This window comes from Ctenopharyngodon idella, chromosome 6 (assembly GCF_019924925.1).
Source record: "Ctenopharyngodon idella isolate HZGC_01 chromosome 6, HZGC01, whole genome shotgun sequence".
NCBI classification, from domain to species: domain Eukaryota; kingdom Metazoa; phylum Chordata; class Actinopteri; order Cypriniformes; family Xenocyprididae; genus Ctenopharyngodon; species Ctenopharyngodon idella.
The window spans coordinates 20766385-20790686 of NC_067225.1; the positions used below are offsets into that span (position 1 = coordinate 20766385).

Below are 24302 nucleotides of genomic sequence, written 5' to 3' on the forward strand. Positions count from 1 at the left end.
CAATTAATTCTACTGACAGGACAACATATGAGAAGTGAGCCATCCTATTTGAGGGATATATATATATATATATATATATATATATATATATATACACACATATATTGTGTTGAATTTTATATATATTATATACATTTTTCAACTGTAGGTTTTTGAAATAATAAATCAGTCCTATGTAGTCTAATACTCATTTTCCGCAGAATAGATACATGATACCAGCTGTGCTTTCTTGCTCTCTCATCTCTCCGACAGCGAGTTTACACACAAACCCTCCTCCCCTTACTCACTGGTTTCATTTGCTCTGGATGAATATTGTCGGTGTTACAGGGCTTGAATTTCGGACTGCACGTATCGCGCATAATTTTACTCATTCCTGCAGATTTTGTGCTCACACCTAAAGCTGCCTCTCAGTACTAAATTGAGCTATTTTTCGCTGCTTATTGCACTTAAACAGTCAAATACACACAAAATACTGTCAAAATGCTGGTCTTGGTGAGTATTCACCTAAACACAGTCAGTTACATTTTAAGTGAACGTAAACAGTGAAAGTGACAGCAGACTAATATTCCTGCTGCCAAATTATGAGATAATATTAAAAAATATCTATATGGCTGTGTTTCTCCATGGTATCGATGTCAAAATTGTGGCCAGTGAAAATGCTGAGTGGCTAGTAACTTTGGAAAACCACTAGCCACAGTGGCTGGTGAGCAAAAAAATTAATGTCAAGCCCTATATATATATTATATATATACACACACACACACACACACATATATATTTATATATATATCAATTGCATTGCATTTTTTACTTTTTGACAATATTATGCTGAGTCTTAACGTTTAGAGGTCAAACACTGCTACTGACAGCTTGGCTAGCTGAAGGACATACTTCAGGGACAGGTGGCACTTCATAGCCTACAGTATGTGACAGATTTAGTGCCATGCCTCAAGCATTTTTTCTGGCTTTCAGGATTATGACATCCAATGCAATTTCACTCAATTCTGGGGCAAAATGTGATTTATTTTCACATACCATTGCAGAAGTAATGACATTTGATTTTGTATATGTGTTAATAACCTGTTAATAACCTCTCTGATTTGGTACACATTCTGTTTTCAAATTATTTTGAATATGTTGAATTAATCCACTATATCATTCATTTAATACACTATTAAAAAAGGGGGTTGGTAAGATTTTTTTTTTTCTTCTTTTTTATGAAGGAGTCTCTTATGCTCACCAAGGCTGGGCTGCATATACTTGATCAAAAATACAGTAAAACAGTAATACTGTGAAATAATATTACAATTTACAACAACTGTTTTCTATTTGAATATATGTTAGGTGATTTATCCTGTGATGGTAGAGCTGAATTTTCAGCAGCCATTACTGCAGTCTTCAGTGTCACGTGATCCTTCAAAAATCATTGTAATAGTTGCTAAAGAATTATTTCTTATTATTATAAATGTTGAGAAAAGAAAAAAAACATTTCAACATGTGTTGTTTAATATTTATGTAGAAACTGTGATTTTTTTTATTTAATTTGAAATGTAAATATTTTTTATATTTTTATATTGTGATGGAATTTTTAAACTAATCATAATTAATTATGAACTAACATTTCTTTTTCCTACAGGCCTAACAAGATAACTTTGAAAATAGAGAAATAGTCAGTAGGACTGTGTTGTAACAATGGAAAATTTTGCTGTGCTGGCTAGACAGCATCCATTCAGATATAAAAATGTTTTGACCTATTGAGTTATCAGTGAACTATTAACCCTGTAATTTTTGATGACTCTGTGATTCAGTTGTTCTAATCTAAATTTACTCTGCCAGTAAGCGTGGCAGAGGAAGTATGATGTTTTTCTCGAATCTGAACCAATCATATTAAGACTCAAGGCCAGTTGTTGACTTGTAGATGCAGAGCTAGAGTATAACATTGATTTAGCGTAGTCGCTCGGGTGTCGACTATGAGACGCCCCAGTTAAACTTAAGTCAGGTGCGAAGGGGAAAATCTACCACAATATATTTAAATATAATATGCAAAAGTATTTACTGTCACTTTTGCACACAAAAAACACAGAAAAAAAAAGAAAAAGAAAAACACACTAACCCCAAACTTTTGAACAGTAGTACACATAGTTGTGGAAGGAAGGCTGGAAGTCACTATTTTATTGTTTGAAAAAAACATTAAAAATCCAGAAATTCAAGTACAAAATTATTGCGCTACATTTCATGTTGGTGTAAACAAAAACAAGGCAATCCAGCTCTCCCCAAGCTCCTGAGGCCAGTGGTCCAGCTATTACCACACTCCAAATGACTTTGCAGAGGTAATAAGGCATGTCAGTCAGACCAGCTGACAACCCTGGTTTTCACTCCCCACAATAATATCTATCAAACGCACTCACAGCGCAAAGACACCACAATGTTGCAATGTTCCAATATTACTGTATAGCTATATTAGATCTGCCCTGCTCCACTTGCTAGTGGTCACTGGAAGCTAAAATAATTTGTCACGCCACCACTCACAATATGTCCAGACAGGTCATACTGTTTACGAGGTAAGGATTTAGTGTGTGAAAAGAAAGAAAGAAAGAAAGAATATGGATGGAAAAGAAAGGGGATATGCAGTGGATATATCCATTTTCATCCAGGAGGATGGATGAAATCTGTCTCACATGCATAATAAGATGGATCTCTGGCCTCATTTCTGCGCTGAATATTCCTCATAAATCTCATTAGAGTGTGTTAATGCCACACTAGGCTGACCAATCGTGAACTAAGTCACTAAAGTCTGCACAGCTTAGATTGTCAATGCTTGTTTGAAAAGGAAGGAGGGGGATTACCATTAGCATATAGACATATTTCTTTCTTTAAAACATATACATTGCATAAATCAGGAATTATGGAATTTTGAGTCTCTCTTTCTCCCTTTCTCCTTTTCTCTCAGTACAAATCACAAGGGATTGCATGGGGTGACTTCAATTACTGTGCCATGAGCCCTCAGGTAACAAAGTGATTTGTTATTATCAAAGCAGCACTGTAGTGTATGTGCACAAATCATTTAAACAGGATGTCAGCAGCTGACAGCAGGCTAGCAAAATGTAGAATTTATGCCCAATGTCAAAAAATGCTGAACACACAGAAAACAGTGAGGTCAACAAAGCTGGCCTGTCACAAAGTAGAGTGAATTAAATGTGTATATATCCAAGTACATTTATGCCCATTTCTGCTTGTGTGTGTGGCTTTATATGAGATACACATACTACAATACACACTAATGGCCGGAGACATGCAATCAGCAGGGACTATTCAGTACTGGTGTCTCACTGCTGGATTTTGCAGGGCTGATTCAGTGACCTGATCTCATCCACACATGCATTTTGATATTTGCTCAGGATGTACATATATATATTTGTTCAGAATGTACATACATATTTTGAGCTGCACATTTTTACTATGATGAACATGCACAAAGAAGCAATGAAAAAAATTAATGCATGCAGTGTTTCATAAAGTTATAGGCCTTTTTACTGTTTGCAGAAATATAGACCAATCTTTTATGTAGTCTAAAAGTGATGCCATAATCGGTAAAAAATTTCAATTTTTCTTAAATGTCACATTGACTGCAGCTCAGAAAGGCCTGCTGTGCTAATACCCTGCCTCTTTTTGGGACGTGTTGAACTGGAGTCTCAACTAAATATCAAACACACATATAAACCTGTTCATCTTCAATTCTTATTTCATTAGAGGTGAGTGGTTGTAACTGAACACCATGGTGCAATTTTTAATGGTGCACTAGCAGAAGCACACAGAACTAAACTAAGTGTAAAACTAGTTCATTTGTACATACACATGCAATATAATAACCATGCATGGGTTCTGTTTCAAAAGACATCCAAGACAAACTAGAATGGAAATGAATCCCGATTTAACAGTTACAGAAGCTCTGCAGTGGATATTTTTTATTCTCTAACACAAACAGGGAGAGGAAAGAGGAAGGGAGGAGACAGAGAGAGACTAATCTCCTATTCACTCCAGTCAAATCAAAGGTTTGTTTATGCAGAGTTCATTATTTATTTATTTATTTATTTATTTTATGCCTTTATTTATGTAATAAGACTTTAAAAAAAAAAAAAACGGCAAAAAAAAAGTTGATTTAAAGGTGGTGTCCATGTGTAAAAGGTGACTTCACACAATGGCAAATTAATTCTGACACGAAAAAAGAAAAAGTATATAATAATAATAAAAATAATATGGAAGATGATTAAGGGGAATATATATTTGTTTAAAAATGTTTTATATAGTAAGAACAATAAACACAAGATGTCTGTTGTTTAGATATTTTACTGGAAAATGCAAAAAATACTGCTTTTTTGTATTGCTCAGGCAATATAAATTAAAAATACATAAATATAAAGGCAAAACACATAAATTCAACATGCTGAATGCAATATTTCAAGTGTTGTAGCCTATATTAACAATTTCTGCAATATCTGCATTACATGAAATGGACATAAACTAATAAGACTACATATATTCCGCTATAAATTGGTGCCATTTTATGGCATAATCATCGCACTGTTGGGTGTGGCGTGGGTATAGCAATAAGGCTTCAACATTTATAATTTATGTAGAAAGAATATAGTCAAAGTATTGTAAGTCAATGACTATAAATGCAGCAATAACGTGCAAAAGAAATCATCACTATACGGTGGACGAATTTTGATCTGTTGAATTGTACAGTTAAAGCATTTATTGGCAAATGACGCTTTAAGTTGTGTTATTCATGCAAGCTTTCTTACTAGCGTGTTTAAATAACAACATGTGCAGCGATGTGTCCTTAAAACGGTGCAATGTTGGAAGCTGGTTTTTGTTTTCTTTTTCTTTTTGTGCTTTTAATGCTTTTGCCTTTAATATATGGAATGCACATTACACTAAAACGATAAATGTTCGAATTAACAATTCGTGCAAACCGAACTCCCAGCTGGCTACTTGAAACATACAGTAGGCTAAACCGCAGACCGTCTTCAACCCACTCTCCAACCCACCCCATTAAATAGCATTTCGACCACCAATTCCATAGTAAAATGCATGATATAAAAACTGACATATAAAATGGCTGTATTTCCTCCATAATTCTTCCATTCGAGAGCTATTGATCCGTAGGCTACTGTACATTCCATTTCATTACAAGCCAGACCACTAGATAAGGAATGGAATTCATTTCAATAGAAAATTTACTATAATGGTCACTGCAGGAATGGATAGTAGGCTATACAATGAATCATGAACCTTACCGTTCCACGATGCAGAATGCAGAGTGTCTCGCGCTGTCAGTCACAGGCGTTCTAACTGCTGCGGCGCGCGGTGGTGCACAAACATTCCCTCAAGACGCCCCGAAAAACTTCTACGGACAAGTAGTCTCTCTCTCTCTCTCTCTCTCTCTCTCTCTCTCTCTGGCATAAACGAGGGAGCGGTTACCGCTCTTACACACGTCTAATTAAGGCAATGAATGCAAAAGAAAGCGCATACATACATAGAAAAGCAAAGGTTTGAAGTAAAGGATGCGGTCTGGATATAACTCGCAGCTCTCTATATTGTGTTGTAGCACTCCGCTGCTGAGCGGTTATCCGCGCAGACTCACAATGATCCCTGATATGCGCTGCGCATTTAGATGAACCCCCTCAAACACCCCAACTCTCTCTCTCTCTCTCTCTCTCTCTCTCTTCTGTTTTAAGGCTACAATAAGTCGTATAAGTCGTATAAATCGAGGTCAAAGGAAAGTCAAAGGTGTGAGTAGATCTTGAAAGTATTATTTTTACACGCACATACATATAGGCCTAAATATTTCAACAAGTCTGAGCAGTTTGAAAACAAGAACACGTTCGCGTGAGGAGGTAACCATAGCAACCATTCGCGAGATTCGCGGCGGAATGCTTTCTTTTGCATCGGGCGGTGGTCTGACAAAACGATCTGTAATTATTTATCAGTTTATTATAAAAAACGAAAACTCATAAAATGATAAATACATAAAAAATTATTTAGTATGAAGTATTAAAAAAAAAAAAGTCATTTGTATTTTGTTTAAAAATACCAATACAGCATTAACCTTTGTTCTGTGCACTCTGATCGGTGAGGTAAAGGATTTGGCTATTCAGCTCACGCTTGACCCATATCCGGAGACAGCCGCGCTGCAGTACAGCTACTCCAGAAAACGCCTCAGGACCCTGGACAGCGGCCGATGAAACATTTCATCGATCATGTTATGTCATCCACAGCGTTGGAAGAACCTGTGGTTAATAAAATTCCCAACATTTCAGACATTTTAAGATTTTATATTGCGTAATACAGTATGCTGCAAGTTACTATCCAAGACTTCCGGATTCAGCAGACCAAACTTAAAAATATAATATAGGGTTCATTTGCAGATGTGAAATCTAAATACTCTAATATACCCTAAACTTCTTCCAACTCAATTTTCTTTAGTAAGCCTAGTTAAATTCTAAGCTATCAAAAAAGTTCTACGAACAGATTGTAGTCTGTAACTTTAGCACCTTTTTTATAAAAAAAAAAAAAAAGTCAAGGTTACAAATAAACTTTTTCAATTTTTGTGGAGTTTGATGTGAGTGAATATAATCAAATGCAATTTGAGTGAGATTTTTACAGTGCAATCAACATCAGGAAGTCTACATTTAATTAATCAGATTTACTTTAAGAAGGAAAGATAAGGAATAAAAAAAAAACATAGTGATAGGCAGTAAGACATACAGTAGAAAAAAAAAATCTCAACCGAAAGACTTGTAAAGCTATTTGCACTCAGATTTGACACCATTCTCTAGCCTTTCTTCTCTATCATGTCTCAATCTCTGAGTGTCCACTTCTGTCTTGTCCTCCTACACAGCCAACTAGTGATGAGTCAATCTTCAGTTGCTTTAGTATGAGAGACAAAAGTGAAGTCATGGCACATAGCAAAAAAGAGATTGTCTCCTCAGTGCATAGATGAAGCTGTCTCTGCCTCTCAGAGTGACAGGGATGCCTGACCTGCTCTGAGAGGGTGGATGTCTGAACAGAACCAACAATGTGGCAGACAGTTCCTGGGAAGCTGTCTCTGCCTCTCGGAGTGACATAGCTGCTCAGTTTGGAGAGTGCAACATTTTCTGTCACCCTCTGACATCTTATATGGTTAATCTTAATTTATCAACATTAGCCATTAGCCATGACTCAGTGTCACATTTTCTCCCTTCAACACATAGCACAAGTCACTGTAAAAAGGACCTTCAACCAACGGGTTGAAGGTCAAAATTGCAGTTTCAATGCAGCTTCAAAGGGCTCTACACGATCCCAGCCAAGGAATAAGGGTCTTGTCTAGTGAAACGATCTGTCATTTTCTAAAAAAATATATACTTTTTAACCACTCGTCTTGCACTAGCTCTGCGATGTGCCACGCATTACATAATTACGTTGGAAAGGTCACGCGTGACGTAGGCAGAAGTAGGATGAAAAACTCCATCTCATTTTCTCCTCCAACTTCAAAATCGTACGACATCGTTGTTTTACCTTTTTTTGTAAAGGCCGTTTGACTTAGTCTTTGCACGTTCGCTTTGTAAACACTTGCTCGGTACTTTCACCTATGTCAAGGGTGATTACGCAATGCATGGCACTCGCAGAGCTAGTGCAAGACGAGTATTTGTGGTTAAAAAGTGTATAATTTTTTATTTTTTTTAGAAAATGACCAATCGTTTCTCTAGATAAGACCCTTATTCCTCGTCTGGGATCGTGTAGAGCCCTTTGAAGCTGCACTGAAACTGCAATTTAGACCTTCGACCCGTTGTACCCCATTGAAGTCCACAATATAGAGAAAAATCCTGGAATGTTTTCCTCAAAAATCTTAAATTCTTTTCGACTGAAGAAAGAAAGACATAAACATCTTGGATGACATGGGAGTGAGTTTTTTTTTTTCGTTGGTGCAACCAATAAATAGCATTTTTGATTTTTAAAAGACAATTAATTTAGGAAAATTCTTTTAGCATTTATTTATTTATTTATTTATTTATATATAAGTTTGTTTTTTGTTTATTTTTTTTATTTTTTTCAGTGTAACTTGACTAGGTTAGAATTTTATTGAACTAACCATCAAAGTTAATCATCACTTTAATTTATTGTTATTGATTATTTATTGCCTATTACAGTATGTAAAATTTTTACACCTCATCAAATCCATGCTGCCAAATTAGAAACATCAATTACTGTTAGTTAGCAGTGCCTTTGAACGTGACATTTCAAAACTTTCAAGAATATTTTCAGTCCTCAGCTATTTATGTGTATTTGCTCCTTTGATGCTCGCCTTAAATGTCTTCTCTTTTTTCCTTCATTCATTGCTTTTTATTGTGAGCATGGATGCTTTCTGAAAATTCATATCTGCAATGTGGATATCTCTCTATGATGCCTCATTGAAAGGTGGGAAATATTATGGTACCGTGTGGTTACCACGGTAACAGGCATTTTAGATGTGAAGAAGCAGAGATAGCTGAGTAGTGTGGAAAAAGGAGAGGGGCTGAGAGACAAGCGGTGTGTGCTTGTGAATGTTAGTGTATAATAGCAACAACAGTAGTCAAAAGAGAGTTCTGCTGGGTTCACAGAAAGCATGTTTAAGTATTTTGCCTTCATGACCCTAAAAAGAACGAGAGGTCCTAGATGATAACACATTATGTTACATTAGTGAACTTCATGGCTGATCTTTTTAATGTGTGATGCTGTCATGCAGCAGCTGTTTGAACGGAAGTCTCTTCTAGTCTAATAGCTGGTGGCTAGAGTTCATTCAAGCCCTGTTTCTTGGCCCTCAAACAGCCTTTGATTCCTGCAGTAAGGCCCCTCAGGCTTTGAAGTTCACTCAGGATCCAAATGGATTTGAAGTGGACACTTCGTCGGCAGGGCAATCTAAGAGAGTGTCAGTGGTCAAATGGCCTCTGTCTTATTGGCACTTTGTATGCTTCTCCTTTCCTCTTTATAATGTTACAGCTGAGCATTGTTATGTTTAAATTTTTTTTCTTTTAAAAGAAGATTTATGGTTGTGAACACTATGGTTTAAACACATATTGCTCAAGGGTTTGTTTCATAAGCTTAGACTCTACGATAGTTCAGTGGATGCCAGTAAATGATGCAAGTAAATGTCCACTATCATTATCATTATATATATATATATATATATATATATATATATATATAGGCACTGAGCTGAGTTTATTATGAAACGTAAGACAAAAATGTTTTCGGAGATGAAGAAATACATGTTATCTTTTGTTTTGGTGTAAATTAATCAGGATCATCATTTATCCAAAATTAAGTTTGTGTGACCGTGGGAGCGGGAACATGTGTGACATAGCCATGTGCACTTACCCTTACAAAAAAATAAGTACTTTAAAATCATTTTAAGGATACCTAAGTAAAGTTGAAGTATATTTTTTAGTATACTTTATGTAGTAAGTACTAATATCATTGTGCTAGTAGTATACTTGTAAATGTATGTAGCCTTTAAGTCAAGTATACTTGTAATTTTATGTAATGTAAGTTTAAGTATATTTCTGAGAAGTACATAAAAAGTAGACTGAAAGTATACTTTCTTATTTTTAGTTTAAATTAAGTATCCTAACAGCACACTTGAATAAACTTCTTTTTTTATAAGGATTACTAGATCAGCTCATTCTAGCGTTTAATGCTGAGGAGGCTACAAGCCTGAGAAGGACTAGACTAGGAAGAAGCCACACTAGGATGCAGCCTTGAGAAGCACCCTAGATCAGGGGTGCAAAACGCCACAGGCCCACAGCCTTGCAGAGTTTAGCTTCAACCATAATTAAATGCGTATGTGTTGGAGCAAGGCTGGAACTAACTCTGCAGGGCTTTGGCCCTCCAGGAACTGAGTTTTGCACCCCTGCACTAGATGGATCCTTCAAAATGAGCTGAACGAAGGGTGCAAAAAAAATAAAGGCTACCTTTCAAGGATCCTTCGGCGGCGCTTGAGAAATACCCACTGAGTGAGTCATTGAATCATTCACTTGAAGGATCAGTTCAACAACACTGATTAATTCAAGAACAAATCACCACTACTGTGCTGCTCAGAGAGGTGCAATTTTGATTTCCCTTGATGCTGTTTGAAAGTATTTTCATTGGTGGAGCTAAAAGACACAACAGAGGCTAGCTGGAAATATTGTGTCTAACGTGTAAGTTACTTGACATCAACTTCTTGTTTATTGAACCGCTGTATATAAGCAATGTTACTCACTGCCACGATCCCAGTTCTGTTTTGTATGGACTCTTGCACCACACTAACTTTTGCACTTCACCCCGGACTACATTTCCCATCATCCATTGCACTGATTATACACACACCTGCAGCCAATCACACACCCTACATAAGCCATGCACTTCCTCCCTGTCACTGCAGAGTATTGTTTAGTGTTTATGCTGTTTTGCTTAGCTGCTTTACGGAGCCAGTTCCCAGTCCTTGTTTGAGTGTCTAGTTCTAGTCTAAGTCTTATCTCGTCTTGTTTTCCGATTGCCTGTTTTCTGATTACCTGCCTGTCTTGGACTTCTCTCTCGCCTTGCCCTTTGGACTCTGTTTGCACCTGTCTTGGACTATTGCTTGTTTCCCCTTTATTATTCTTTAGCCTAGCCCTCTTGGATATTGTTTACCACAGAACGACCATGCTTCTCCCTGGATTACTCTTCGGTCTTGCCCTCTATATACCTGTATGCCATTGTCAGACCCTTGGCTGTTTTGACCATGTTTTGGAATAAAGCTTTGCATATGGATCCGCACGCCTCCCATTGCAGTCCCTCCGTAACACTCGCATTCATGCTGTTGGTCTGTCTGAATATCATTAGCGTGGCTCTGATTACCTGTGGCACAAGTCTGGAACAGAGCAGCAAATCTCTTGCTCACGAAATATTGATCTGTATATTACCAAACTAGGGCTGTCAAAACCAAGCATTAATTTTTGTCATTAATATTTTGTGTTAAATTTTATTTTAATGCAATTAACATAGCATCCGTTTTTTAATCCATTCTCAGGCATCCTTTGGCTAGTGTTACAGTAGCCTATATGATAACACTATCTGGGTTTCGCTCACCAGTTCCGCAAAGCTAGAGAGAGCGACCGACTGAGGCTGGTCTTATGATCAGCCAGTCATTCATTCAAATGCTATTAAAACATTTAAGCATAAGACACTCAAATGTTCAAATGAAATTATTAAATCTTTGAAGCCATTGTTAGTAATTTAGGTTCTACTATTCTGTCACTTTTTTGTCTATCCTCCCAGGATAAGTGTAGTCAGAAAACAATGCCTTGCACATTGACTTCGGTGAGACTCTCAGCAGCCGAGCTGAATTCTGAAGGTATAAAACATTTCTTTACATGTATATTTATGTGTGCTCCAGAGAGAGACAGAGAGGGAGAGAGAGAGGAAATCAGGTATAAATACTACACCATATACTACTAGTAGTATAAATAATACTAGTTTCTGTAGACAGAAGTGGCTCAGGTGGAAAACCATATGTAGCGGACAGAGACTACTTATGTTTAAACATGCAAAAATAAGCATCTTAGTTCTCTGAGACTATTGGCGTTGTCATGGAAACAGATTCCACCTTAAAGCTGGGTTGTGGAGAGTGAGAAAGGGGGGGGTGTTTGATAAGAAACATTACAGTAAAGGAAGATAAAGTAAAGAGGTGTTTTTATAGTGTAATGGACATTATACAGCAACATATCATTTAGTTAGAGAAGTGGAAGTATTGCTTAATGTTGTTTTTAGTTACTGTCATCAGAACGCAACAGACCACATTTTTGGCCCTGTATCAGGTTGGTTTGGTCCTATATACTATAGGGATAATAGAATAAAGTTCAAAGTAATCTGAAAATCCTAAAAAGCCTACCTTGACCTTGCTCTTGTTTATTCTCTTACTTGGAGGACCATGTTTGTCTGCATGCTTCTGGAGCAGCTCTACTCAATGAAAATATATATAGGCAAGAATATCCTGGATGAATCCTCTGGCCAGAAATCATTACAAGACTAGTACAGACCTGAGAAAGAGAAGAAAGAATGCAAGTGTGCAGTTTAGAGATGGGCAGGATGCATGTCAGCAGGAAAGAGATTAGACAGAAACCTGACATCAGTCCACATAGAAACTCTATTTTTATTCTTTCTTACAGCAATCTATTTAATCTGTAATATTGCTACCAATATGGGCTCAAAAATATGTAACAGTTGAAGGAGAAATATCTGTTGAAAATGATCATTTGGTTTATTGTAATGTAAAGTACAACCAAAATTTACAAGACATTTTTACTTAACTCACTCAAAAGGATGTTTTAAAAATATGTATATCGATTGTTACTGAAAGCATCCGTTATTTTAGGAGAAGGTCGAATTGTGCATACACATACTAAACCTGATATGACCATGGTGAATTGTGCATTAAATTATTACTGATGTTACATTTATTGAGTGATACAAATTATCCCAGCTCTCTCCTACTGTTTATTTAAGGGGGTTCTAGGTACAGTAGATCGTAAAGAGAGGTATGCATTTTTGTTTTGACTATGTAAAGGGAAAACATTTCTACATAAACATAAATGGTTACACTTTATTTTATGGTGTCCTTGTTACAATGTAATTATACATCTAAGTATTGAGTGCATGTACTTGCTATGGGGTTAGGATCAGGGTTTGGTTTTGGGTTATTTGCATGTAATTATGCATCATTTACTGTTATTATTAGTATAGTAAGTACATGTAACATTTGTAACAAGACACTGTAAAACCAAAATGTGTTACCATATAAATAATAAAAATTAAACTTAATTTAATACATTTATAGTACCCCTATATTGCAATTTGCAAAAGCCATGAAATACAAAGTTCTGTCATGAAACTCTAGATGGCACAGGCTAATAGGTCCTTTAACTCAATCTGCTTCGTAATCACATCATTATCTATAGGACACAGCTGATTGGTTCCTGCTGTATCAGTAGACAATGAGCTCGCATGCTCAACCTTCAGATTTATGGGTAGTATTTGCCTTAGCGGTGCGGCGCACTTTCAGAGACCCTCCACCTTCCCCAGCTCCGCCTTTATAGATCTGCTATGGGTAATTCATGTACACTATATTGTACAGCAGCAGCATGTCTTAATTGCTCACAGTAGCATGTCGTGTATGTATTGGCAGTAGCAAGTAGTGTTGGGTGTAACGCGTTACTGTAATTAAATTACTTATCCACTGAAAAAGTAAAGTAAGGGATTACTGTTCATTTTTAGGTAATTTAATTACATGTACGTATTGCGTTACATACTGTAAATTAGTTCAAAAGTTCTGTATAAATCAATATTGAATTTAAAATCTAAATTTGTTGTCTAAAGGTAAAAGTAAATGCTGCCTCTTTAAAATCGTTAGCTGTAGTGCAATTGCGCGTGAGTTCTCAACTTCGCACCAGTTGGCTGTGTAGTCGCTGTCTGAAGATGTCGGCAGAAGCGAGTGGCTGTTTTGCAGAATGGAAATATTCCAATTACTTCACTTTTTTGACACAGGTAGGCAAGAACATTACGGTAAAATGTAAGCTATGTCCTAGGGAGAAAAAACTGCGTGTGCTCTCTGAGAGACAGTCTTCAGTCATTGCGCTCTCAACCAAAATGCACACACATAGCCTGCCTCTCGCAAGTGTCAAATTTTCACGGTTTATTACACATAAACGTTCAAATACACACACAGTTATGTCAAAATGCCCGTCTTGGCGTATATTCGCGTTGGTTATGTGAATGTGAACAGCATGTGTAACAGCATATTGTCTCCGTCCATTAGGTCTTAGTGACAGCAGCCTTTAAAACATGCTACTGTCTACTATTGGCTGTCTGTATTATAAATGATAATCAAACAACAAAATAAAAGCTTTAATAAGGATTAATCTATATTTAATTTATACAGTTATGACTATGCAGAGTTATTTTATATTTGATTATTCAATTTCTGTGGTATTTTTACTTACTACTATTAGACCTACCTGGAAAAAAATATAGCATTGTTTTATTTGTATTTTTATGGTATCGAGTGGTGGTATCCGTACCGACTACTAGATTTTTGGTATAGTGACATCCCTATTTGTTACAAAAAAAAAAAGTTAAGTATTATAAAGTAAATAAAAGTATTATAGTATATGTTTTAATAAAGTTAAAATGTTTTAAAAAGCTGTAAAAGGCTAAACTATTCCATGTTTGACTAAATTATTAAAAGAGTTTCCTTTCTATTGTCTATCCGGTCAAGGTTTATAAGGATTTTAAGAAGTAATTAGTAAGTTACTTATTGAGTAATTAAATTACTTTTCAGGCAGATTTATTAGAAAAGTATTTTAAATACAACATTGATGATGTAATTACTAATTAGTAATTAATTACTTTTTTGAAGTAACTTACCCAACACTGGTAGCAAGTCCCGTACTTGCTTTGCAGCACCAGCAATAAAAGCAGCAGCAGTGTAGCAGATCTATTCCACCAAGACCAAACATATCAACACTGTCCTACACATTACCATGCCAAACACTCCAAGAGTTGTCATGACAGAAGTTATTTTATTGGTGGACACTTGTGCGATGACCCAATGTGCTCTTGTTCTTTTATTACTGTAAAAGGGTTACATGAAAGTGAATATATTGCTTAAAACGTTTTATTGATGAGGTCAGTTGTTTGTATTGACCCTGCTTTATTAGTTCCTCATTCTCTAGTAGACCAACCAACCGAGACAAACACACACACACACACACACGCACATAATTACATTAGTGAGGCCACTGTGACCTCCTCACATACATACATACATACAAGTAATTGCTTTTTGAGAGGAAGAGAGAAATATTTCCATCTGTATCTCTCCTTCCTGTTTTTCTTCCCTCTCTCCCACCTCCTCATTTTGATTAAAATTCAGCCTCCCAGTCCCCATAGAAACTCAGCTTTACAAATACATTCAATTTCTTATTTCACTTGTTCCTGGAAAAAAAATGATCATGGGGTGATGATCTTAGAGGGATGCCAGGGGATATTTTGAATCTGACAGTTTGAACAATGCTACTCTGGCCCACCAGACCTCAACTTGTCACAGCAAAGGCTGTTTAGAACAAGTGAGCTGTCATCCTAATGTCTGCGTGTCACAGTCTATGTGAACAGTGAGCAAAAATAAAGTAGAAAACTGAACACGAGAAGAAGGGCAGTAGATGGCAACATAACATTTTTTTTAAAGAAAAACCAGACTCATTTAGTATAATGATCTATTTAGAGAGATGTCTGGTTGAATGCACTTACTGTTTTGACAGCAAGGTTGCAAATGAGGGTGAAAGAAAGGACAATTGCGTAATGCCATTGAGATTGGAAAATGAGGAAAAATATTGCTTCTTGCATGTTAATGACTAACAAATCACCTTATTTTTAATTTCTCCTGTATTTTTATGGTGTCTTGTAGTCATCAATACACATTTTATCTGAAGCGAAATACAACAGCCTACTTTAGTTTGCCAAATAGCTGCCCTGGAGCATGCCGGCATAAGGCAGCTGGCTCAAGGGCACAAATTGGACGTAGGTCAGAAGTGGAATCAGTAATAAGCTCCTGAGGATGTGTGAAGTAGGGCTCGGTATCTCCTTCAGTCCCTGAGAACCTGCTATTTATGAGTTAGCAGACCAAAACTTATAAGGCTACCCATGTTAAAATATTAAATATGGTATGTGCTCGTACTATAGGGACAGTTCAGACTTTATTTCTTCTGCAGAACACACAAAAAAATATATATTTTAGAATAAAGTTTTTGTCTGTAAAGACAGTGGGGACCAAAGCAAAGCTAGACCCCATAAAAAGACCTATTCAAAATAGCACTGTACACATTTCTCAGTCTGACAGTATACAATTACGACACAATTAAAGTGATTATTCTGTGATAAAGCATGGGATTTCTCCTGAGATTTCTACACAAAACGCAGTACACTCATGATGCACTGCATAATGAAAATGAATACTGAATAATGACTCTGAGCATAAAATTAATTAATTTTTTTTATTACAGTTTTTCTGATTTGCTAAAACACATTTCTTGAAATTTTCTCTCACTTTCTCAAAATAGTAAACACAAACCACAAAATTCAAGCTACACTGTCAAAACCTTTGACTTGACTTGCTAAATCAAACAATTGATTCAAAACTATATTATCTTTACACAAAACCAAACTCTGTCGTCAGATGACACACAAAGCCAGCCAATGCATGAACACTACGCAGCAATCATTACACACTACATAAATAAATGAAAAACACTACACTCTGAGCAGATTAGGGGAAATATATATATATTGATTGTAAAGTACTTGCACATTCCTGCACTTATCAAAACTTAAACACAAAGAAAATCTACAGCAGATTTTTTTTCTCCCTCTCTTTTTTTTTTACAGTAGGCTAATTTGATTATTGTCAGTCATTCATTCTGCCTCAGCATCTTGCCTCTGGGCATGGTCCAGCCACAGGGCTTCATCTACATGACAGACAATCCTCTCCCTTGCTAAACAATGGGGAAAGAATCCTTTAGCATGCCGAATCCAACCTTGAATAGATTCCACTCCTATGTTGTCACACGCTGCATCCATTGACTGGAGGAGATTTTCCTGGGTATAAGGGTTTCTGTCATATACCTTCCAGCGCCATGCTGAGAAAAATTCTTCTATAGGATTGAGGAAGGGAGAGTATGGTGGGAGGCACACATTTATAAAACGTGGGTTATTGGTAAACCATTCACGAATTCTTGGACCATGGTCGAAAGTTCACATTGTCCCAGATTACAAAATACACAGGATGCTCTTCCAGCTCATGACCTCTCTGCTCACGTCTGAGCAGAGCATCCTGTAGAGCATCCAGAAATGGCATAAGATGGCCAGTGTTGTATGGTCCTAAAGTTACATGCTGGTGGAGAACCCCAAAGTTGCTGATGGCAGGACATATGGTCATGTTGCCACCACGCTGCCCAGGCACCTCTAAAATGGCACGTTGACCAATAATGTTGCGACCTCTCCTTCTCCTCTTCGTGAGATTGAACCCAGCTTCATCCAAGAAGATGCATTCATGAGGCCTCTCCATGGAGTCCAATTCAAACATTCTCTATATACAGAGAAAAATAGACTAAAATTACTTTACGTAAATGACATAGCATGCCAGGCGTCATGCCTCTGTATACATGTGCTGCTTACAGTTTTTCTTGATTGCTTAACTTTTGAGGCCTGCGTGCGTGTCATTCTGGGTCAAAGTGTACCACACTTCTAAACGTGTTTTGTGACTGAGAAAGTGTTTACAATTTTGCAAAATGGGTGATTCAGATTTGCATATTGTGTCTAACCACAGGAACAGTGTTTAAAGTTTTGCCAACTGTGTGATTCATTCAATAAAGTTGTTTTGACAATTGACATTTTTGTTTAGAAATTGAGGTTTAGTGTTTTAGCGAATCAGAAAAACTGTAAGCCAGACAGTAATTGCGACTTTTTATCTCAGAATTATGACATTTTATCTCTCAATTTTGACTTTTTTTCTCACAGTTCTGACTTCTATTCTCACAGTTCTGACTTTTATTCTCACAATTGCGAGTTATAAAGTCACAATTCTAAGATATAAACTCGCAATTGCGTGATATAGTCATAATTGTGACATATAAACTCGCAATTGTGTGATATAAAGTCAGAATTCTGAGATATAAACTTGCAATTGCGTGATATAAAGTCAGAATTCTGAGATATAAACTCGCAATTGCGTGATATAAAGTCATATAAGGTGATATAAAGTGTGAGATTGCGTGATATAAAGTCAGAATTGCAAGATATAAACTCACAACTGCATGATATAAAGTCAAAATTCTGAGATGTAAACTCACAATTACGTGATATAGTCACAATTCTGTGATATAAACTCGCAATTGCGTGATATAAAGTCAGAATTCTGAGATATAAACTCATAATTGCGTGATATAAAGTCAGAATTCTGAGATATAAACTCGCAATTGCATGATATAAAGTCACAATTCTGAGAGCCTATGAAATTGCAAGAAAAAAAGTCAGAATTGCGAGAAAAAAAGTTTCACACAATTGTGAGTTTATATCAGAATTAAGTCAGAATTCTGAGAAAAAAGGTCGCAATTGCTGTTTTAATTTTTTTATTTAGTGGCGGAAATGGGTTTCCATAGTTATTGCACATTAACCATTAAGTAAAACATTTCACATTTACATTTGGTTGCATCTGCACATACATACCCTGTAAAATTGTTCTTCAAATTGCCATTAACATGCACTGGAGAAGACAGGAAAATATTTCACAGCTGCAATAAGTTTACACTTGAGGGTTTCAGAGACCACTTTTGTTTTCTAATTTGGTTTTTTCAGTAGTGAAAGCATTGCAGCTGTGTCCAATTATTGGTCCATTTGCGCTTACAGGAGGTTGTTTATTGTCTTGTACAGTGTTAGGGTCATGCACGGGTAATAAAAACAATGTATTTATTAAGAAGTTCATCGGGAGAGACAAAGGATTGTTTGGAAGCTTATATGCAGTCTTCTATTTGAAACGCACATTTTTGTTGCTTTACTTGGTGTGCTGTGCTTTAATGTGAGCTGTTGTGATCTCATTATCCAGTTCTTTGAACACAACACAAAATCAATTTCCTCTCTAGGATTTTGGAGAACTCGTTCATGGGTCTCCCCTACAAACAAAAGGTCAAACATGAAAGCATATTTAGGGAAAAGCACAGCATTAATAGATTAGATCTGTAGTAGAATGTATGTGGATTCACAGATGTTGCTGATGTTTCAGTGATCTAAAATACAGAGAAACACTCATCCAATCAAAGGGACATTAAGAAGTAATTTCCCTGTGCGCTGAAGATCAACTCTATGAGATTTGCCTTGAGTACAAGAGGAAATGATAATCAATGTCTCTGTTAAAATATAAATTGTTATATGGGGATTTCAAAAGACGAAGCAAGCATCTAATAGCATTAAGATGAATCATAAGATGTTGAGGATCAGAAGATGCTGCATTGTGAATGCACAAGCTTTTTCCATGTTGTTGCCATGGAGATGTTCCTTGAACACCGTTCTTCGCCTGTTTATTGATTAGTTGCCCTATCGGTGCCCTTGTCGCAATGTGAATAGGACAGTTTTTCTTGCACCATTCTATAATTCTTGCTGCATAATTCAATATTAAAGAATATTGTGGCATATAATCATGGTTTAAGAATACTATACTATGTAAATGAATCTTTGAGACAGCTGGCTGACTGTCAGTGTTGTTTTAGCAAGCTCAGGGCTGCAGAGAGAAATGAGCTTCTGATAGGTCATAAAATATAGCTACTATTAGAACATAAGGAGGGCAGTAATTACTTTCTTTGTTGTGGTGATTGACTGTTTATTGTGCTGTATTTCTCTAAGATAAAAGCGGCTATTTACATGGAACACATTTTTGCATTTAAAAACATGAGACAGGGCAGTGGAATGAAAAAATTTAAAAGCTGAACTTAAGCACTGTGTCTTTTCACACTGAGGACAATTGAGGGACTCAAACACAACTATTAAAAAAGGTTCAAACATTCACTGATGCTCCAGAAGGAAACATGATGCATTAATAGACGGGGGGTGAAAACATTTGGAATTTGAAGATCAAGGTAAATTGTATTTAATTTGTCTTCCGGGAAACATGAAAGTATCTTCTGTTGCTTCAGAAGGGCAGTACTAAATGAACAAAATGTATATTTAAACAAAGTAAGAAAAATTTGGACATCTTCATCCTGTTCAAAAGTTTTCACCCCCCGTCTCTCAATGCATCGTGTTTTCTTCTGGAGCATCAGTGAATGTTTGAAACTTTTTTAATAGTTGTGTTTGAGTCACTCAGTTGTCCTCAGTGTGAAAAGATGGATCTCAAAATCATTCAGTCACTGCTGTAAAGGGTTCAAATATGCAAAAGATGATGGAAAACTGAAGAATCTGCAGGACCTGGAGAATTTTTCTGAAGAACAGAGCTCAGTTTAACTGCTCAGAACAAACAAGGGACTCATGAACAACCATCACAAAACAAACAAACAGTCATAGATCATCCAGGTAACCACACACAGTATTAAGAATCAGTGGTTCACATACTTATGAATGGGATTATTTTAACAAATTCATCTATTTTTTTAGACAGGCACAGCCAGAGTCGTTGCCTGAGTAGCATATGTAGGGGCGGAGGCATCAAGAAAGGGGTGTGATCCTTTTGGGTAAGGGCATGTTTGTTTTGCTGATTTCAAATATCAACAGCGTTTACCAGAAATTGCTTACTGCACCTTTAAAGCTGCAGATGACAAAACTGCAGCAGGCTCATAATAAATAGACCAATATTGTGCACTGGCATGGATGCTATTATAGTTATAGTTATTGTTATAGTTATATCTTTATAGTTATATGCCTACTAAAAAATGTGTTTTTCACACTTTTCCTGCCTTCAAACTCTGCTTTCAGACATTCCAGAGACCATATTAACCCTGAAAATCGTTTTGTGAGCATTTGTGATTCCGTGTGACACAGTCCACTTACTAATTAGCCAGTAATTGACCTTAGTCTCACAATAGTGCCCCCATTACTTGGGCCCCACATCAGGGACAGGGGGGTGTTAAGGGCTACAGACGAGATCTGCACTGTCAGAGGAGGCCCTGGCATTTGGATAATTGCTGTCAAATCTAATTAAAGTTTCTCGTTTGTACGATGTAGAACCACACAGGGGATTTTGCAACTATTTCAGCTCTATTGCCCACTTAAACACTTTTCTCTTACACTTACACAAAGTAGGTTTGTTTGTGTGGTGTATTCTTTGCATTTCCTTGATCAGAGGAAATAGTTGAGGATAATGCATTGCATTGGAATTAATCTAATTGTTATAATGGACAACAGTAGGTCCATTGGAGGGCTGAATCCAGCATGCTTGCTTTTCTAATTGGCCATCACTATCCATATGAATAAGAGAAATAAAGTGATTACTATGTGCATTAGAGTTTCCTTGCTGAGCACCTTAGAGTTTATTGAGATACAAGGACCCTTGACTTGACAACACTGACTAAAAGTCTCACAAAAGAAGAAGAAAAAAAATCTGGGAATTTGAGATTCTACTGAAAAGGTCAGGAAATGAATTTTGATTGACTGAAAGGGAAGCAACTCTGTGGCTGTCTATTTACATAGTACAAACAGATTAACAACTACAGACAGCCCTGTTGAAAAAAACAGCGTATGCTGGTTAGGTATGTTTTGAAGCATGGCAGCTGGTTTGAGTTGGTTTAAGCTGGTCAAGTGCTGGTCCTAAGCAACTAGCTCCAGCTCAGGACCAGCTTAAACCAGCTCATGACCAACTAAGGACCAGCATGAACCAGCTCAAACCAGCTGCCATGCTTCAAAACATACCTAACCAGCATATGCTGTTTTTTTCAACGGGGAGCTGGCACCACACACTCTTAACAATAATATTGCAGGAATTTCCATTCACCTGAAATGTAATGAAGTAATTAGTAGGTAGAATTATGGGACTCAGACAATGATTTCTGTGTAATTGTGTGAAGCGTTTAAAAAAGGTTAAAGCACAATTGTGCCAATAAGACTAATAGAAACAATGTAGCTCTCATAGAAATGAACTCTTCCTGTTAATGACTGTTTTAATCAAGAGCCATTTGTGAAATACTAAAGCCATATAACTGTTACCAATAACTGTACCAGTCTTAACATTCACACCTACACATTTTCCACAAAGAGTGGGGTGGGGTGTGCATTATTTTAATAGAAACCAATGACCAGGAATGTGGTAATTGAGAAACTGATGAGTGTGAATGTGACAGAGCCTAGAAGACACAAATAAAGCATCTAACAACACGACGTGTCATCTGTATCGCTTACTGCATGTTCCTGTGGACACGGACATGACCTCTTGCCATCAGAAAATTGTTGCCATTAACAATGTGTTGCCCTGAGCAACACTGGCAAGTGAACACAGCCCATTTATCTAGTCTCTAGAGACAATGCAGCAATAAGATGTGTTAAGTTGTGTGTTACAAGAGCGAGGACACGACACGTGGCTCTGTTACAGAGTCAGGGGTGAATATAGAGAGACATATGCATATTAGACATTCACGAGAACGTGTGCCCATATAATCTTAGTGTAAGTGGTAAACAGATTTGGCTTGCTGTCTGCTATAGAGGGGCTCGGAGAGGATATTCTACTCGAGCTCCGATTGCCCCCCTATAACAGGCAAAATTGTACAAAAAGGAGGAGGAGGGATGCCAAAAGAACAACAAGAAGAGGTAAGATGCTGGTTTTATACCTTGGTATTAATTGGAAGATTAGATGGCCGTACTCCTCCTGAAATTACATTTATTAACTTCACTTAATATTATACTAGAAAACAAATTCAAGAGTTAAAGGGTTAGTTCACCCAAAAATGAAAATTCTTGTGACAAAAGATTTGTAAAGCTTCAAAGCTTCATGAAGCAGTGTTTTGAAATCACCCATCAAGATATTGTTGAATAAAGTTGTTATTTTGTTTTTTTGGCACTCAAAAAGTATTCTCGTCGCTTCATAACATTAAGGTTGAACCACTGTAGTCACATGAACTGTTTTAAATACGTCTTTCGTAGCTTTCTGGGCATTGAAAGTGTTAATTGTCTTGCTGGCAATGCAGGCCTTACTGAGCCATCAGATTTCATCAAAAATATGTTAATTTGTGTTCCGAAGATGAACGAAGGCCTGGAACGACATGAGGGTGAATAATTTTGGGTGAACTAACCCTTTTATGTCTAGAAATAAAGATGTTTAATATGCAGTTGAATTTAGCCTATGTATTTCTTTTTCATAATTTGAACTAAGAACAGGTGAAGAACTAATTAGTAACTATGGAAACTAATAATGACCAGGAATGCAGGCAAAACGGGAACAGGGAAAATGAAACATTGTATAGTATTTTTGTATTGTGTGGCCGTAAACATTTATGACATAGCCATGCACACTTACTGGACCATCTCACATAGTGTTTAATGCTGGGGAGGACTCTAGCCTACAAGCCTCTGAGGACCATTAACATGAATATAGTCATATATATTTCATACAAACAGATAAGCTGTACATGATATAAGACGTGCAGCAACAAAAAGTCCCAAATTTGTTCAGAAAATGGCAGGAGAACATGTATTCTGAGTCCTTATGTCAGGACAGCTTAAATCTTAAAAATGCAGGTTACACTTAAGCTTACCACATAATTGAAAGAAGAAATGGAGTATCACACTAGACGTGTGAAGAGAATGGGATGGAAATAATAAAGAGTGATGAAAAGGGAAAGAAAATTAAAGGGTAGAAAGGAATGCTCGACAACACACACACACACAGTGTGACAGTGATGTGAAGTTACTGCTCAGTCTCATTGTGAATTGTGTTGGTCATGCCTCATAATTCACTTCGGCCTGTCTAAAGCCCAGCAGAGTCAGAGGCAGCTTAATAGATGCAGGGCAGCAGGGAAGGCACCATTCATCTTCCCAGATTACCAATGAGAACATTGCACTTACACACTGTGGCACATTCTTTTATATGGTTGTATTTAAGGGACTCTGTAGTACACCCATTTTCACCTACAGTAACCTAACTTCATACAGTTATAGATATCATCGGGCTGAACAACTTTCACACTCTAAGTCATACACCAGCCCAACAGGAAGTTGGCTATTATGGGTTTGAAAAACACATGCTCTGGAATTTGATATACTTCTCCTAGGGGATTCATCCGATCGCAACCAAACTCAGTCAGCATGAAGTCAATGCTAAATTGCGAGCAGATTTTTGATATTTTGAACGATTTGGTCGTGGCGACGCAACAAATTTAAAGGCAAAAAAAAGAGAAACAGGAAGTGTGTTATAACTTCTGCATACATTGACCGATTTTGATGAAACATCATCTGTGTGTTCGTTGTAGGAGACTGATCACATGAATGTGACTATTGTGAGTCAAAGTCATAGTACCCCCAACTGGCAGCAGGAAGTGTGTCACTTTCAAAATGCTTTGAAATCGCCCTCTTATTTTTACCTGATTTGCTTCAGTCTTCAAGAATAATGTCAAGATATTGCAGATGTACACCAGGATTCTTGATATCTCAAATACTGTTGTCATGGCAACGCGTCAAACTTTAATATTATTTTTGGGTGTTTTTGAGACTCTTAGCATGCTTCAAATTGCATGAAG

General features: G+C 36.8%; 1 protein-coding gene across 1 annotated transcript in view; it reads right to left on the reverse strand.

The window, feature by feature from the left end:
- Positions 1-5661, reverse strand: part of adcyap1r1b (adenylate cyclase activating polypeptide 1b (pituitary) receptor type I) — a 36893-nt gene extending 31232 nt beyond the window's left edge. The window contains exon 1 of the mRNA XM_051897084.1: positions 5301-5661. The gene's annotated coding sequence lies outside the window, so the exon portion shown is untranslated. The remainder of the gene's footprint in view (positions 1-5300) is intronic.
- Positions 5662-24302: the final 18641 nt, after the last annotated feature.